Consider the following 15,685-nt stretch of genomic DNA (forward strand, 5'->3'; position numbering starts at 1 on the left):
AAGAGAGGATGGATGGATTCACTGAGTAAATGGCTGCGAGCTAATCATGATGCTAACAGTAATGGATAGGCAGTGCTGGAGATTGCCTCATTRAGGGCCACTTGAGTGTCATTTGGGTAATCTCTCAGACTCCTTTACAATGAATGTGACTCACTGAGTGAGTGTGGTCTGTACAGGGCACCAATGACAAGAACAAAACAGTTATTTATTTATCTATTTACCCATCTATCTACCCACCTATCTACCCATCCATTTATTGAGTTATTTTTATCCACCCATTTTCTTCCGCTTATCCGGGATCTGGTCACGGGGGCAGCAGCCTAAAGGTTGAGTCACACTACAAGATTTTAAAACAGTCGGCCGATTTTCAAAGACTGATAGAGCCCACACGTGAGGATAAAAAATCCTGGATCTACCAGGTTTGATCCTACAGTGTGTGGTGTACAGCCACACGGCAAGAGACAACACACCACACACGAAAAGATATTTCATTCATMAACATGTCAGATTTTAAATCACGCGAGACTTCCTGAAATCTCGCGAGAATTCAGATGTCCAAGGGAAAATCACATGTGACCTCCAGAGATGTGAGTTCAGAGTAAATAAACATAGCAACGAGGAAGAAACAATGTTGATCGTTTGTGCACTAATTTTACCAGAGGAGAAACAATTCCATAGGACTTTTAACATCCAGCAGACTTTCTGGTGAGTCATGACAGTTTTTTTGTCTTCTGTATTTTGGAATCCCCTTCGAGTTTACGTCACCTCACATTCTGATTGGCTACACGTCACATTCATCGGCTGAGAGCTCGGGTGAACACTGCACGCACTGTGATATCGGGACAAAAAAATCAAACATGTTGAATATCCCTGATTTGAGGTCGGAGCGGTCCCGACGTCCTTCCAAGCCGACTAGATCACTCTTAACTCACCACCCACGGCGGGAATATTTGCTATGATTATCTTTAGAACCGTCATGATAATTTGGATTTCCTTAAGATTGTCGGAAGGACAAAAATCGGCCTGATTTTCTTGTAGTGTGGTGCCGACCTTAGGCAAAGAGACCCAGACTTCCCTCTCCCCAGCCACTTGGGCCAGCTCCTATAGGGGAATCCCAAAAYGTTCCCAGGCCAGCTGAGAAACATAGTCCCTCCAGCATGTCCTGGGTCTACTTCAGGGTTTCCTCCCAGATCCCGGAACACCTCACCAGGGAGGCATTTTTTTTATGAGGTAGCAAAATCAAGCAAATTTCCACAWTGGTATTCATCTATTTGCTGCAATCACACTTAATTTTAGGTCTATATACCAAAGTGATGTGAGCACTGTATTTGAATGTCAGCCTGCATGGTTCAAATAAAAATTATGTAACATGTTTTAATCTTCATGTAAGGCATGATCTTGAATAACATTCATGGGGATTTCACTTGCAGCTACTAAATACACAAAGTCTAGAAAATAAAGGCTTTGGCAGCCATCTTGAATTGGGTTGGCTCTGTGAGTTACTTGTCCCTTAGATGCGTGTTGCTAATTACTTTCCCAATCTCTGATCTAGGTGTTATAACCCCCTTTTTTACTACATCTTAGGGGACTTTTCTGTGGTTTTGTTGACTGCACACCAGCCCACACCGCAGTAATCTGTTATATTTTGCTACCTGTAMCTCAGTTTTACAGTTTGTGATCAAGATTCCCACAGCACTGACTGCTGCCACATCGTGACAAATGGCCCGAGCCAGACATGAGTGAGTCAAACAAACTGAAAAGCAGTGATGAAATCAGCTTTTGAAGGCCTTTGTGCATTTCAGCTTTATTCCCAGCTGCGTGTTGAATGTGTGTCAGCCAGCGTTCGTTTGTCACTGTGTGGGCTGAGTTTCTCCATCAGTAAAAATTTACCTCGGAGAAATGTTAACGTTAGATGCTATCGGTCCAAGAGGAATATGAATTCACACATCGAAGCCATGTTGGGATTTTTAGKGTTTCAAAATGCGACAAAGTACGACTGTTAGATAATCACAGTAATGTATGTTTAAATCCTTCTCAGAGGAACGATACCTTCTAGTATTCCTCTCATTTATCTTTAACAACACACAAGGATGAGCAGACGTTTGAAATGTTGCTRGTCACTTGCTCTTGACATCAAGTTAGACTACCTTGGTTTTATTCATTTTTAATCAGCTTCTTACAAACTTCAAAATATTTAGAAAGGTTTCAAAGTGAAAAGGGTTTCCAATAAAACTAAAAATACAGAAAAGCTGCTAATTATGCTCTACACTCCTTTCGTGTAAGAGACAAACTGTTAAATTAAAGAGAGCTTTCACTGAAAACTGAATTTTTGGATACAATTAATTGGCTTTTGRGTGGGTGTTTTTTCAAACAATTTAATCCACAAAAAAAGCTATTATGAGTAATGATTGTATCCTCTATAAACTCACCCTAAAAAATCCCATATTTGGTGTAGAGGGCTCTAAATATAGACAAGGCTTTACATTAATCATACTGCTGAACCAGCTCAGCAGTTCTGTGAAGTTTTCCCTGACGGTCCATCCATCAATACTCCTTCCCCAATGACCACGCAGTCCTATGACGAGGYCAGTCTACAGCTTTCAAAACCTCAGCTGAACTGTGGTATTTTCCATTCTATGTACAGTATGGGATTGAGTTWAATTTTAAAGTGCCTGTGTCATCCCATTTTTGCAATAGACATGAATGCATTTTTGGATATGTACTATTGATATCATATTGCAAAAAATAATTTTACACTGCTGAGATGAACGGTTGTTGAAATATTCACATGTGAAGTAACAGGAAGTGATGTCAAAGGGGGATGTCTTCATGTAAACAGAATGTTGCTGCAACAGCTAACGACACAGACTATAGAGAAGAATCTGATGTTTATTTAGATTATTTTGAGTCTATCAGAGAGACATGAAGAGTCAGAGTTCAAATAACATTGTTACAATTTAAAAAAAAGACCAGGGAGTTTTGTTTCTTAAAGAGTTCCTCTTTGATGTCACTTCCTGTTTCACATTGGCTGAGCCAAGTTCGAATGAAATGCCAGTTATGTGACAAAATCGGTAAAATTATGTGTATTATCTAAGTTTCTTAAATACAAAGATGTTTTTTTTTTAACTTTTTTTAACTGAGTGAGATACATGTCACAGGCACTTTAAGGAGCTGTAAAATTTAGTAATTATGTGGCTGTTGCCGCACAAAGAACTAAAACCACTTAGGACTTAATCAGCATCCATGGGAGCAAAAAATAAATAAATAAATAATGCGAGTAGAGTCCTGTGACATCTTAAGGAGCTTTTTAATGACTGCTGAGACGAGCGCATGGGCCTGGATGAATTAGGATTCAGTGCTGGAGGACGCACAGAGTGTCATGTTTGAAGGAAACTCAAAAGGAGTGGGCCGGTCTTTTCGGCGCGAGCTGGACAGGACTGTGTGACATATTGATCGGGTATTGGCCACGCAGCACTGCACTTGGGCTCCATCCCCATCATGGCTACAGTCTGTCACTCCTCCTTTTCAGATGTTAATTTTGCGGAGCCTCTCGATTTTAACATTCTGCCCTACATGGRGGCAGCCATCACATTCAAAAGAAGACCACTACATCAAACTGCTGCGATGACGACAGGAATTTGAACTCCAAAGGAAGAAGCGAGGGTACAAGAAAGCCCAAGTTCAATCCAAGGCTTTAATGCATCACTTTGTGTGAAGCTTGACTTGCTTTAACTTTTCCATATTGTATATCTCAAGTCTGACCTTGTGCATTTCCCTTCATCTATCTTTTCTGCTGTCATAATACCAAACATAAACACATTCATCACTCTTTTAGCCCATATTATACAGCCCATGAGCTGAATTATAGGATTAATATTTCCAGAGTGGCAAATTATACAAAAAAAAATTTGATTTAAGAGGCTTTATGCCTTCATCAAGCAGCTTCTTTAAGAGCTGAGGCTTATCTATGGGAAAACATTCGTCCTTGAAGAAATAAAAAAGGTTCTAATGGGGAAAAAAAGTCAACCGAATGAAAGTTACATTATCATCAATGACTTTCACACTGTYGAAGCGATGCTTCCATTGAGTTTCTGTTGATTTGCACAGATGCTGACATGGATAATCCATGTGCAAAAGCATTGTAAGACTTTTATTAGCAAACCTTTTAAGTGACAGTTTAATTGGCAGCAGTTAGAGACACCTTCATTAAGCAGCAAGTTAAAATAACAGCAGTAATGWGCTGCTGTATCGCCTGATACCTTCTGTAAAAGTGAAGAACGCCTCCTAAAGATATGAACACTGTTTTCATCACAATGTGAGGAGAAAAAAATAATAAACAGAAAAGATCTACTGCGGTAAAAACAAGCAGAAAGAATCATAAAACTGAACCATCACTTCTGGGTTTTATATACATAAACGTTTCTTTGCTTATTTTGATTGTAAAGGCAGATATATGTGCTGTGGTCAGGTCATTTTGGGGGGTTTTCTGTGGGCTCACTCTGCTCAACGGGCCGATATGAGTCTTCTGGGTGCAGTAGGCGAAATTTAATTTGGACTTTTCATTCTTGGCTCTGTGTCAGTCATCGAGGCCAACAATAGTACAGTATATCAGAGTCAGTTAAAAAAATCATTTCTTATCATTTATGGCCACAAAAAGGCAAACTATAGTTTGACTTTAGACACACACGTAGCAGACTTACGATTAAAGGGGAAAAAAGGATTGAGATCAGTTTTAGGAGTGCAGGAGAAGCAACATGATGAAAACCATTTTTGGTTTACACTTTTCACTGAYGCATTAAAGAGGAACTTACCCCAAAATTAACTTTATTTAGCTGATAAACTATCTAGAATGTGTCTAAAATGTTATATAGTACTATTTTGCACGCAGGAAAAGCAGTTTAACTTCCTGAATTTGCAAACAGATTCACACACAGAAAAATACGCTGATTCACACAAGCATACATCAAAGATCAAAGTACAGTTTTGTTTTTCTCAAGAAACTATTTAAAGTTGACAGTTATTTCTGGTACCTGGGGATCGTTAGAGCTGCTGCCTCAGCTACAAAAAAGGACACGTTCGTGCCAGTCATCAAAGTTCTTTTTAATCTTTTTTTTTACTCTAAATATTCCTGACACTTTTAATTGTGTTAAAAAAGGTACAAAGCAAAGTTTTGGTTACCTGTTGTAAAAGTTAAATAAAATGAGAGCAAGTAAAAGGAAATTCCCCTGTTAACAGGTGGTTAGAGAAAAGGTAATCCTCGTCTCTCTCGTGGGAGATGTGAGAATTTCCAACTATAAGCCTGACAGATCCAAGAAAAACTCTCAGCTTTTATTTAAAACCTTTCTTTCAGCCACAGCTTTGCCCTTGAGTTGAGGTAATCATTTGCACTCTTTAAACTTAAACAGCTATAGTCCAGATTATTTTTTTCATTTGAAAGAAAGAATGGTGTTTTTTAGACTGATATTATTGGCGTTAAACTTGAAACCCAGTCTGTCAAAAATATCCCATGGCAGTTGTTCACACAGCAACAACACYATTAGCTGTCATTCAAAAATGAAAGGGCCTAAGAAGACCTTTGAAAATAAAACCTACTCTTTAAAGGCAATTACCATTCTAGGGACATTTTGTCTGGTCGAAATAGGCAAGAAAAAAATGTGACTCGGGCATAAAATCAAAACTATGTCACAAATCGATTTTGTTTGAATATCTCGCTGCTACAATGGCTATTTAATGTGAACAAATTTCWGTCAGGATTCAAGGTTCATCCTTCTTCAGCCATCTAAAACGTCAGGGAGTCAGATTTAATGGGCCAGAATCGATGCTACCATTCATTCTGGATGGCAGAAGTCCTCATCTGTCTCCATAAACGCTACGGTTGTCTGTGGGATTCAGTTGACCTTTAGGAGATGTGATTTCCAAGGTGCTGCAGAGGAGCCACTGCCATAAAGACACATTGACGCAGCAGACGTTTATGCGTAGTGGCATCCTTAAGAAAGCAAACTGTGTGTGCACATTTGTTGTGTTTCTAGCCTAACAACCAAACCTTGTCAGGTCAGGACATTTGCTTTGTTTGTCTTTTCTACTCGACTACATATTGGTGTTAATGGCAGAACAAAGTAAAGACTTAGCATCTCTTAAAGCAATGCCTATAACCTGCTGCCTTACATGTCCGAGTTTTTGTTAGTGTGTTTTGGTTCAAGCATGAAGAGAACGTTGTGCCTAATTTCATTCTCAGAGTATGTGTTGTGAATGACTCTCAGTTTCTAACACATCCTATTTTAACTCAAAATCTGTAAAACTGACTTAGTTGTAGCCATTTTTTAAGATGTTCAATGTTTATTAGATTGTTTAGATACAGGAGCGATAATTGCTAGCTGAGTCTCGATTCAGGAGTTGCAGCCAACGAAGGCGCATTTGTCGGCAGCTTACGTCATGCCGTAGGCTGTCCCAGTTTGTAGTTGCCCACTCATGTGGCCAACAAAACCTTAAAAAACGTTGGCCAACAAAACCTCAAAAACGTCAGCTGCATCTGAATATCCTCCTGACTGCGCCAGGATTCATTGTGCCGTCAAGAAACTAAACAGGTACAGTATACGAGGACCGATGAGTTTTGTTTTCTTTTTGTTGTTCTTTTAAGCCAGAGATTGGAAATTAAGCCTGGACAGAATAATTTGTTTTCAAACGTATGCCCTGTGATGGACTTGCAACCTGTCCAGGGTGTACCCCGCCCCTCGCACTGTGGCTTTTGGTTTTGGGCACCAGTGACCCCTGAAAGGCAGAAGTGTGTATAGATAATGGATGGATGGATGGATGTTGTTTAGCAACTTAGCTGATGAAATTTTTACTACAATGAGACATTAAATAAAATGCAATCACAAGTGCTGATGGTGGAGCTAAACCCAAATTATTTATTTTAATTTGCGTATAACTTTTTTCATAATGCAGAATGTTGTGAAGTTGTACTGTGAAAAGACAACTGAAGACGTGATGTAAAACAACACCATTGTAACTCTTATTCAAGCAAATATACGTCATATATAGACTAGCACATTGATTTTCAAAGTGGGGGCTGCTAGGGGGCACAAGGGGGGCATCAGAAAGCTGGAGGGAAGATAAGAAAAAACACAAAATTTTAAAATTTAAATCTAATAAATATTTTAAAGCATTTTTTATAAAACTGAATTTGTTTTTCCATCATTAAAAATATAATTTATAATAAAAAGGAAATTGTTATGAGATCTAAAGAGCGGTTTGATCTCTTTTGTTCAGTTCTTATCATCGAAAAGTTGGTTTTTCAGCGGGAATATAATACAGTGTTTAAAACATATAAGATAATATAATTCCAACACATGTTAAACAAATGTAATAATTACTGAGCAGTAAAACAAATGAGAAAAATCACTCTAAAAGTTGCTGTTTCTTTACATATTTTGTAGCATTGTTTGCAGGTGGGGCAGAAGCTAATGCTGTTTGAGTGGCCATGGAAATGAAAGGTTTGGGAACCCCTGCAGTAGACCGCCTCATTTCAAAGCTGTTTTTTACACTGATGGCCTACAGCCCACGTAGGGTGTGGCCTGTGTGGGTTGCAACCCCAGAATTGCGACACAACTAAGTCTCAGGATAAGGGAAGTTATTTAAAAAAAAAGGTAGAATAAAGACTGAAAAGAAAATATATAAATAAAAGATTTGAAATGGCAGATCTGTCAGAAGGAATGTTGCGTGAGATGTGTATGAAGTAGAAAAGAAGTGAGAGAAATTGAAAGTCAAAGCAGGTTCTGAGTGAGTCTCCTATCATCTGGTGACAGTCAAGAAACAGAGAGGGGCACGGACCCCCTATCACCTCAGCATCACAATGATGACAGCTGGTGAACRGTGGAATGTGTAACAGTCCAGGCTATTACAATGAGAATGTGACAAATGGGAGCCTGCACTTAGTAAACCCTAAAAAGACCTGGTTCCAACAGTCAAGCAGAGGAAAACCCAAGACATCGTCCCACTCACAGCCTGATAAAATCCCCTCCATCAGTCCAGGGATCTTATTATGTGCGTGCAGCAACCACCGTGCTTTCCAGAATAATGGCAGAGTGTGAATGTGTCACGGGCAGATCAGACACCCATGGGAGGAACAAGTCAATCCTGTCAACTCACCAAAGAGAGACCTGCAGAAAAGCACTCTGTCCTTTTTTTACTAAATCGGCTCCTCCCCCTAAACCCCTCCAGCGCTTTCCATTTCTTGGCTTTTCTCTTTTGTGTATCAGGACGGTGGTAATGGCAGGCACTCGTGCAAAATCTGACCCAGATACACTAACAAGAGATAATCTGGATAACTCAGACCTGCAACTGCTGGATCAATCCTTCCCCTCAGACCTGCTTCTCTACCAGTTGTGTCTAAACACAATGACGCTTGCACAACTGTGAGGCAACMTGCTCGACGGATTACGATGGAAACCAGCAGCAAGCAGCTCATTAAGGCTTGTAACCAGCAGCATGCAGCCGGCTGGTTCACAAACAGCTCTGCAGAATGAAGGCCACGGTGACTTTGGTAACAAACGTGTGCCAGGTAAAAATCATATAAATCTGTAGTTCATGGATAAACCCGATTCATGATCAAAAATGCCAGCCTGAGAATCCCCCATGGACCTGCTCACACCTTGCTGCATGGATACGGTTACCAAGGAAAGCAAAAAGGAGCACAGAGAACCCAGCAGGAAAAGAAGAACAACGGGTGGGGATTGAGGATCTAAGAGAAACACAAAATGTACCAAATTTACTCAGCATTAATCATTGAATTGCTTAAAATTCCTGGAAAAGTTGCATGCTTTTATTTTGTAAAGGCAGTTATTTTTATCAATTTATCCTACAATGTCTTATTGAACACTAAAAATATATATGTATGCAAATAAATACTAGTGTTTTAGCTAATACTAGAAGTAAATATTTTTGAAATTGTTATTTGTCAATACTTGTGATGGCATTGCATTCTAGATCTAAACCTTAAAGGGGCAATAGCATGTAAAATCAACTTTTTTGAGTTTTATTTCATGTTATAATGTTATACTCTCATAAAAAACATGCCCAAAGCCTTGCTTTGACTCATTTATGCATGTTTGAGGAGTCCTGCAGCGTTTTTAGGCAGCCATGCTGAGGAGCAAAACGACAGGTGGGGACCAGAAACACCCCTGGGACATGTCTTTAAGCCGAACTTCCTCATCACGGAGCACACCTCCCCACCCCCCACCCACGACTCCTGCAGGCTCTCGGCGGTAACAGAGCAAAGTGAAAGTGAAACTTAAACTGTCTGCTGCTCTTAAAGCCTGGGTTGTAGTTGGCACGACACACAGGGCGCGAGGGGGCTTGCATCAAAGGTGACACAATCGCAGCGTCTCTGCACCAGCGAGTTGGCCCCGCATTGTGTCCTGGCGCGTGGTCGTGCACCTCTGAAATTTTGAAGCTCCGCAAAGGCTGCGCTCCACTCGTCGCGAAGATGCTCTCGCTGAACAGGTCCGAATTTACCGGCATCTGTACGGTACTGAAATGGGCGGGACAGAAGCASAAGGTGGTTCTTAAAGAGACAGAGGCCACTTTCAAGGCGTTTAGAAGAGAAGTGATGAAAAGATAAGTTTATTTTCTATTTAAACATAAAAACAGCATTTTAATAACAACTAAAGGTGACATAGATACTTTATTATGGTATAGTATTTAAATGTATGCCTGAGAAACACYTAATATTGGCCCTTTTTAATGAAATATTATAAATAAAAGATCTGATCAAATATTGGTCTAAAATCTGTCCAGAAATAAGGAAACAGTTGTCAGCATGTTCACTTGTGCTCTGTCTGCCCCCATTTAAAATAGAATAACTATTTTTTTAAATTCGCATTATTATGCTAATACATTCGAAAATAACAATTATCTAGTAAAATGTGACATTATTTAGGCACCCAAAGTAATGCCAACTGGAATTTATTTTTTAAAACAAATAAATTATGCACTGCATTTATTCATTTGTATTTTCTTTTGTGAAGCTGTGGTGTTTTTGCTCAAGGTTTTTACAACCTTAAAATCTCACACCAGCCCATGCTTAGTTCATAGCACACAGATCAGTGTAATTAAAGCTTTTCAAATAGTGGCAGACAAACAAATGCATAAAAAGCTAAACACTGAAATATCCTCATAAAAAAACAGATAAGGTTTTGTTAACTCCCTGGAACAAGTAAAAAGCMCAACATGACTAAACAATCCAAAGATTCGCTCATTTCTCAAGGCTGAGGAGGACCCTCTTTACTGCAAATAGTTTTCATACTTTCTTTTAATGTCGTGCTATAAAACTGTGTCATTACCAGCCACAGTGCTCATTCATTATGTTAAGTGAAAATGCATATAAAAGCTTGGGTAAGTGATTTGGCCTAATTCTTTTAAATAAAGGAGGGCATTATTTTCTAATTTGTTCTCTTAAGCAACAAATTAAAGGCTTTTATGATGGAGTGCAAAGGTTACAGCGCTTTTATTTATTCGATAATAGTCTTTTGGGTCTGAACGTACTCTGCCAGGTTCAGCCATCCTCTTTGTCTCCCTCCGCCCGCGTCCTTCAGATGTCCTTGCGTGACAGTGCAACTGCAGTGTGCTTCACAGTTTCCGTGGGAGGCATCTCTGGGATTCCAGCGTGTGGGAGAGGACTTCTGCCTGGCTTCCCGGCTATTTGTCGCTTATCTCAATCACGCACACTCCTTGCCATTCTTCCTACTGTCAAGCTCTTCCWTTTAACGCCACCCTTCTTCACTTTGTTTTTCGAACAAAAAAAAAACGAGAAGACGTCTTTCTCTGTCACCAAGYTAATGACTGATAGGGAAATGATTTGCCTTAATTATCCCAAAATCACTTTGAAAAATCAATGTGGAGGCCCCGCGACTAAAGTGACAGGCAGCATCCTCTCGAGCTAACCTTCTCAGCCACGTTAATTACAGCAAAATGCGTAATTAAATTCAGAAACAGCCTTGGCCTCCGACAGAAGCTGTCATAAAAATGTTGGACAAAATTCTGCTGCTCAAATTCACTGAGATGCATACTCGTGATTAATCCTTCACMTTATGATCACCTATTAAAAAAGCAACAAACAACTGCACACGTACGTACAGATTTCTTCCATCAGAGTTTATAGCTGCAGAGAATGTCGCCTGATTGAGAGCGTCTGGTGCCAGCACTAATTAACAGTATTTGATTGTCTTGTCACTGAGGTGGAAGTCATTACCATCATATTTCCTTGTGTATGCAGAATATAGTGGTTAAAAACTCCAGCAGCTGTTCTCTGTGTAGATCTACTGCTGCTGAGCTTAATTCACATCCAGATTCCATCATCAGACTGAYTCATACACCAGAATTACTGCCTCCACCAGCCAATCAGGTGGCAGTTTATATCCTCTCCATTTATCCCTGAGTTATGGGTTTTTTAAAAAAGATGGGCAAAAACAGTTTTTACGGCTGAGTAAAGTTGACCTTTAGGATTTAAAAATGTCAATTCTTCTATTTCATTGTGATTATTGGAATATTGTGCAAAATCTTTGCTGGGCCCAAAAATATAAAGTGTTTTGTGAGGTCATGTTGATTAGGGCTGCAACGATTAATCAATTAATCGACAACTAATCGATTATTAAAATAATCAATGACTAATTTAATAATCGATTCATCGTTTTCTTTCTTTTTTTTTTTGTTCTTTACTTTGTTTTTCTCTCCAAACTGCTTTGACGCCTTCCACTGCCACATCTGCCTTTCTGTCCTTGACACACATGCACAGTAGTGGTAACTGGGGTAGGCCGTGGACGTCACAAGACATTATACAGACAGGCTCTGGTATCATGGCTACCTYYCAYCGGAGTGTGGGATCATTTTAAGAAAATGAAAGAGAAACCTGTGRAATATCTGCAGAGCAGAACTTGCCTTCCATAGCAATTATTTTTAGTTAGCATATAGCTAAAATCTAATGATGGTTATACAATAGCAGCTGCATTCTGGCACGTTAAGCTCTATGTTTTATATTCAATTAACGTATGATCTGATTAATCGACTAATCGAAAAAATTTATTGGTGATTGATCGATTATAAAAATAATCGTTTGTGGCAGCCCTAGGGTCAAACAATGTTTTAATCAAACTGAACCAACAACAATGAAACAAAACGTAAAGAATTAGAGAAAAAAATAAATGTTAAATGTAAAAAAATTCTAATTATAATAAATTAATAATAGTTTTACATCTAAAAATCATATTTTATTATTTTAATCTATTTTCCTCATTCAGCAACCTATTAAATTTTTGTTGTTTCATGTAGGAGAAATACACATTTTTTTCAGTCAGTATTTAATACAGCTGGCAAAATAAATTGTTAAAATATGTATTATGTGCTTCTGTTTTTCAATTCAGGAGATTATAAAAAAAATCCTCCATTTTATGGGGAGACCCTCTTGATTCAAGAGAAAACTCTGTTTTTTTTTTAAAAAAAGGCTACTTATTAATAAATTATTGTTAATCAATCTATAAGATAAATCAACTTCAGATTAATTCATTATCAATAACTTGCATCCTTAAGGAGTTAACTTAATTTATATCTACTCATACTCATGTAATTAAGTGTTTTAATGATTTGGCCGATTAATCGATTAATCAAAAAAATTAATCAACACATTAATCGATTATTAAAATAATCGTTAGTTGCAGCCCCAATGTTGATACAATTTTCCATAGTTTTGCCCTTGAGTCAGCAGACGTCACGACCAGGAAACTGAGATGGACAGGCAGGATAATTTAAGGACAACCCAGACACGAGAAGCCTTCAWCAACATTGCAGTGGTGGGTAGCACTACCGTAATCTAAAAATTTGTTCCACCAGCCCTAAAACACTAACTCAAATATTTAGGTCCCCTAATTCTAAAGCACTAACTCAAATATTTAGGTCCCCTAATTCTAAAGCACTAACTCAAATATTTAGGTCCCCTAATTCTAAAGTATCAACGCACTGAAAATGTAGTGAAAGCTAATTCTAAAGCACTAAAATAACKCAGTCAACCCATGAACTTTCATCAACAGACATCATGAGTCACGTGTTGACATGTTTGTCTATTAAGACTTATCATTGACATTCCACAGCCTAATTTTAGTTCATATATCATCAATATATAGTCACCTGGTGAATAAGTGACACACATTTGAACAAAATGTGTGTAATAATGACCAATAACATTTATAGACCTCAGTTAGTGCTTCTAAATTTAGCCTATAAATTTAGCAAGTGCTAATTCACTAATAAATTCTAAAATTAGCAAAAGCCCTAAAGCACTAATCAGGAAATAATTTCCTMATTAGTGCTTTGGTGCTTTAGGGGAACTGTGCCCACCACTGAACATATGTTTGTGAAAAAGAGACATTAATAATAATGTAATCAAATACAAAAAGGGTACTTTTCATACTTATATGATATCAGAAGGTTCAAGGTACAGTTATGGCTTTGTTATCTTTTTCTAGCCGTCTTTTTTTTTTTTTTTTGGTTTTAGATTTCCTTTTATTTATTTGCTTCTTTTGAACAGTTTGAAACCAATTACCTTCCATTTTTGTGCAATTCTGGCTTTGAAAAAAGGTACAGACTGAATTTAACAGGAGGTCAAGGCAAACATGACGTTTTATATGCTTTACTAGTTGCCTTTTTGCTGATTAATCAAAGTAAAATTGTTACAGCACCCAAAGGGAAGCTCTTATCATTAAACCAGTCTTGTAGATCACATAGAAATCAGCATACAATATCACATTGTATGAAAGAATGTGACTACAACCTATACAGAAACGAACATATCTTGCAGTGAAYTGTTTAAATTGTGTCAGAGAAACAAGGCTCTCCAATTGTTGGCCTTAGATAAATACTATGTGAAGAAAAATAACAAGGCTGAACAAGGTAAATCAAGTTTGGCCCAGAACAACTGCACCTAGTTTTCCTAAGCTCATCATTTCCACTTTAAAAGCAGCCAAAAGTTTAAAGCTGCAGGCAGTGCCAAACTTAGAACAGACAAAGCTTTCCCTAACATTTTTTTTATTTATTCAAAAGCAGAGTTCAGTGTTAAACCCTTGATGGAACCCTGTAGCTGAACATGCTRACCTCCTGCAGCAAGTTCTCCACAACCCAGCACCAACACCTGTCCGATGGGCCGCCCGTCAGGTAGGAACACCTGGTAGTCGTCCCCGAACATCTCTACCCTCTCCTCAGCTTTGCACAGCAAAAAACTCTAACGCWAACTGAGCGGTGCACCTTAGCACCACACTTAAACCAAATCTACAGCATTCAAACTACACGAACAGCAACCTCACGCTCCAGTGATTTCGTTTTTAAGAGACACTAAAGTTAGAAAATGGCAGAGGCCTAAATAGGCTGAACATTTGTGAACACACGAAATAAGAGCATCTCTTATTCTCTTCTTCAGAGGCAAACACACACGCACAGCTATACATTCTCTTAGCATCTGCGCTCTTCATCAGGAGCAGGCTTATTCACGGCGACGACTTGAGACGGGCGCTTGYGGCTGCAGAAGCACTTCCCTTCCTCTACTCCTCTGCGCTTTCTCTCTCCCCCGTGATCTTCCTCGTTCCATCTCACTCTTTCTGCATCTGAAAGGTTTCCCTGAAAGGCCCGAGATGAAAGGCTGCCCTCAATAGGAGCTTGATTGCGGAGACAGTGCTGGCGGCCCAAGGTGCAACCAGAATTGCCGGCTTAGGASTCGCCCCGCCCTAAAAATGCTCCCCACCATTGTACGTTCACAAAATGTGCTGCTAATCAGCCTCTTTMTAACGCATTTATTCTTGTTTGCACGTGCACATTTCACCAAATGGATGTGAAACAATGTTCAGTGACACAAAACAAAAGCACATTTACCAGCCACTATTAAAAAGCAGATAAACAACATAACTAGTCCCTTTTGTAACAATTAAATTAGCTTTAGATATGCACACATGCACAGAGTCAAGCATATGTGCAGACAACCAGAAACTGCCACTTTTTAATGTGTTAAACTGAGAGCAAAAAGCCTGAGGAARGATGCAGAGACAACATTCAGGATGTTTGCTTATAAATCTGAGCACTTGTAGAGAGGACGGGCAGCAGACCTATTTAAAGAATAATAGTTATTTGATGTAAATTGGTCAAACTACAAACTGTACAAAAGGTTTATTTTGTCTTAAGAAAAACATAGCTGAGAAGTGAAGTATCACAATGTTTTCAGATGAGAAAAACAACAAAATGGTGGGATTTAAAAATCATTGCTAAGGTGCTGCAATATGGGTTTTGATTTGTGCCCAAATTCAGAGGCTGCGTCCTCAGAAGGCTGAATTCATCYGCTGTTTACATCACAACGCCGCGCTGGAGGCTGTCCAAATTCTTTTACCCCGAATTAAAGGACAGATCCAACGGATCCTTCTTGGCCCACCCTATCCCATAATGCATTGTGGGCCGACTGGAGATTATTATGACCCCCGCACGCGAAGCGTAAGCGAGAGTCATGTTGTTTTTGTACTGTTTATTTTTTTCAGTGATTTTTGGTCAACCGTAGCACAAAAACGGCTGCACCGATCAACATGAAATTTGGCAGGACTATAGATGTGTCCGACCTACACTGCGCCAGCCAACGGTTTTACGATAGACCCCATATTTG

This window comes from Austrofundulus limnaeus, unplaced genomic scaffold, assembly GCF_001266775.1.
Source record: "Austrofundulus limnaeus strain Quisiro unplaced genomic scaffold, Austrofundulus_limnaeus-1.0 Scaffold4, whole genome shotgun sequence".
NCBI classification, from domain to species: Eukaryota; Metazoa; Chordata; class Actinopteri; order Cyprinodontiformes; family Rivulidae; genus Austrofundulus; species Austrofundulus limnaeus.